The following is a 4,181-nucleotide window of genomic DNA, read 5'->3' on the forward strand; positions in this document are numbered from 1 at the left end:
TTTTGTGCAACGAGTATGTAACTGAACTTAAAACGTTTTATCATAACCTGATCATACGCTGACAACAGCACGCTGAGCTCCTCCACCTCTAAAAGTGATGCTTTAGAGGGACTATTATGCCATGTCCTTTAAACTGAAAAATTAAAATAAACTATAGTCAAGAGTCTTTGACAAATAATGGTATTGGTACATATTGACACAAACGCAGAGCATTAAAGGTTGCAATTTAAAACACAGACCAGAAACATATTCCTATAAAACATCACAAATTAACTCACAGAACATACAAATTGCTTTGACCACACGATGTCTGTACATTCAAATATAACGACATAAAATGCCCAGCACACATTAACTTACACTATTTCCTCCTTTGTCTGATTTCTAATTAGAACTTGCTAGGGTAAACTAAAGGATGCATCAAATCCTTCACAATCATATGAGACAAAACAGAATTATAAATATCCTTTGCACTTGTTAATGTTATCATATTAATGATATGTATCAGCTTTTGGCCGTACATCTGATCAGAATGGAAAGCAAACGGAACAAGAGAGTTTGCTGCTGTTCCTAACAGTTCCTAAGAGTTCCCTCCAAGGGGGGTTAACTATAATGGAAAAATAAAGAGAACAAATTGAATGTTACGATCTGCAGAGAATTATACAATGGGGCGGGGGGAAGTCACAGCCTTCTAAAATTTCAGTGACTACACGTTATTTCAGGAATATCTCTAGCTTTTCATGTTATTCTGAATGGCACAACTTGCCATGGAAATGTCAGTATTTTAACTAACAATGAATTTTGTCAGTTTGTCATAGTAGACAGTAAAGCAAAACAAACATACAAACACACACACTAAAAAAAAAATAACAATTACCTTTAAACGAACAGGTTTCAATTTCCCATTTCTCAAAATCAGCTGAAGGGAATGTTCTCTATCTTTTCCAAAGGCAATACCAAGTGGGAGACTGTCAATGGAAATTTTTACTCAAAGGAGAAGGGTTTGTTGGTTTGGGTTTTTTCTTTGGTTTTGTTTTTGTGGTTGTTGCTTTTAAGAAAGCTATGACCACATAGAAATATATTGCATAATGGTAAGTCTGCACTGCATACAAACTCAATTATACAGTTCACCACCATGAACTCAGTAATCTGAAACATATTACCTCCGACTGCGAGAAATTCAAGCACCTCATGGAAAGAACGGGGCAGTTCTTGCCGTGGAGACACCTGCAGCTGCCGAGCCAGGTGCTGGCTCTGTAGGAGCCCAGGCAGATCTGCAGCCGCTTTAGCCCACAAGGAAAGTTCCTGGAGGACACGATCGAAGAGTCATCACCCGGAGCCGGGCTTCAACCTCCTGCACCTACTTCTTGTGTTTCCCATGAAGGTCTTTCACTCGCACATTGATCCTGTCTATCCCTTGTTCTATTGAAGCCATTAACAAGATCAAAGCTTCAGTCAGTTAACTGCTGATATTGATTACATACAGCATGCTTAATCTTAATATGTATATTGTAATTTATCCAGCAATAATTAAAAACAAAAAAAGTACATTCTCCTCTTCATATACTGACTTTCAGCAACTAATTATTTTTCTCAAATACAGTTATTAATCCTAAACATGTAACACAACTTTGCAGCAAAGATCTCTGGCAAAAACCCTATGTAAAATATGTAAAATAAATTATCCGGGTTTTTTTCCCCAAAAAGGATTTTCTTCCTTCTTTGTGAATTAATAGCATTGTCAAAAAAAACTTAGAAAGTCTTCACTTTCGAACTTTTTTCTTTTTTTGGTTTTTGGTTTTTTGTTTTTTCTTCTGCTGTTCTCTGTGCCTTAGTTTGTATTGACCAAATGGAAGAAGGGAAAAATATAAAGGAAGACAGATATAAAAAAAAAAGTAATCTCAATTTTTCTATGACTAAATTCTTGATTTTACTGATATCAAAAAGGCAAACAAATTAAAAAAAAGTCACCTTTGCAATGTTGTCCCACCCCAGACACATCAAAAAAAGTCACCAACCTAATTCTCCTTGCAGATGATTAAGAACATATAGTTACAACCCCATCAGACATCTCAGTATATGGTACTGATTGATTTTGCTACCTGAACACTTAAATTATATTAATTTTTATAATAACTGTAGCAATAAGTTAAAGTTCTCTGGACCTAGAAATATACTAGTCTGATAAACTCTGTAACAAAAGCTCTCCAAATAAGGAGAGGAAGTATTCTTTACTCAACTTTATAATGCCTGTTTCTACTACGTTTGTCTTTATACGCATACAATATATTTGATTTATACAAACAAATGATTTGTATGGAACTGGCAAAGACTCCAAGTTTCACGTACCTCTGAGGAAACAAAAAGGGCATGAAGAAGACTTAGCATGCTTTTACACATAGGCGGTTGTCAAAAACAAGTGAAATAGTCACGATTACGCTTCTCCTTCAAAATCTGCAGGAATCCTAAACAATTTAGAAACAATTAAGTATATGCATTTCAACGGGCAAACTGAATGCAATAAAATATTCAAGTGTTACTGAATAATTATAATTCATGAAACATCAACCATGCAGTTTGCCTTCAAAACTAACACTGCAAAAAACTACTAAAAATATAAGAAAATAAGTTCTAGATTTAATTAAAATTTAAAAGAGCATAAAGGTTATTACATAACACCATAGAAGTTACAACATAACACAAAACTACATAACACATCCATGTAGTAATACACTTTTCCGTCACACACCACTGCAACACCTAAGTCACTTGTTCCACGCTGAACCGATACATTACAGAACAACATTATATGAAATTGGGTTCTCCACACACAAGTCTTCTCCAGGATCCTCTTCACATGAATTTACATCAGTGTAACCGCTGTGGCCTGTTTCATACAATTACATTACGGTCCGGACCATGTGTCTGTTGTTTTACTACGCTTTATCCTTTTTTCAATTCAGATCAGCCTAGGGGACACTGGGTTCCGATTTCAAGTCTGCAGATACAGCTGAAGGTTACCCCTTTGCCTTGCAGGTGGCTCATTCAAACCTAACCAGTCATATGTAATTTGAGCCCAGGACCTTTGAAATAAATGGGAAGACATCACTTTGAAGTTTTCTATAATGCTGAAAACAGTAACAGTTCCTGCTTGTCCCTGATCAACTTTGTTAGAATTGCTAGCAGTAAGTGACCTGGTTTCGTTAAGAAAGGGAACCTGTAAACTTGAGTGTACAACTTCCTTGTAAATGGGAAGGACACCTGTAAACTTGTTGGTTTGTTGTCAAGGAGCATTATAGGCTTCCGAAAGAAAAGAAAGGAGGTTGAAGACAGACAGTCTCATAACAAAACAGGAGGCTTCCTAGAAAAAACTAAGACCCTCTGATATAGGCCCTGTAATTGTAATGACCCCTATTAGTGGCATGCCTTCTTCAGCTTCTGAGAAAAACACAAAGTGTCTTCTGCTTATTTTCTGGAAAAAGTAATGGCTTTGGAAAAGATTACTATTGGGATCCAGTGCTGGGTGTCAAAACCGAACAGGTAATGTACAAATGTCCATGCAGAAGAATGGGATCCAAACTATTAGTAGAGAAGGAAGGAAGCGTTAATCACTAAATATATCAACATCTTCTATTGCTAGCTATTTCCATCGCTAGCAATACTACTATTGCTATTTCTTTTTCGCTCTTCTGAGTAGAAAATCTACCATGTGATAAACAGATTTGAGTAGAGAGTCTACCATGAGATAAAGAATTATGCTGTTCGTTTCAGCATAATTGTCCCCGCTGTAGTTCAGAAAGAAGCTGAATTCTTTTCCCATGAAAACTAGAAGCAAGATGTCCCAATGCAAGTTCATTTTACAAAACATTGACCGGTCCAAAACGAATATGAACAGTTTACTGTTACTAATGACAGAGCCTTAACGTTAACTGCTGATAACTCAGGAATTTCACATGCAATCACCCTCTGAAGTTACAGTTTTACTGTCCTTGTAGATAAAAATTTCTTGGTTATCTAGCTGTGGTACAAGAGGGCCTGTGGGAACTCTTTTCAAGAGTTTTACTGCAGTAAACAATCTGATAACGTGAAGAATTTGATTGTTACTTAGATGTAAAGCAGCATTTTTCCCAGTGCTCATTAACAGAATTAAGAAAACAAAGGTAGTTAAGTGGGATGAAGAA

The sequence above is a fragment of the Pygoscelis adeliae genome, unplaced genomic scaffold (genome assembly GCF_000699105.1).
Source record: "Pygoscelis adeliae isolate BGI_AS28 unplaced genomic scaffold, ASM69910v1 Scaffold31, whole genome shotgun sequence".
Lineage (NCBI taxonomy): Eukaryota > Metazoa > Chordata > Aves > Sphenisciformes > Spheniscidae > Pygoscelis > Pygoscelis adeliae.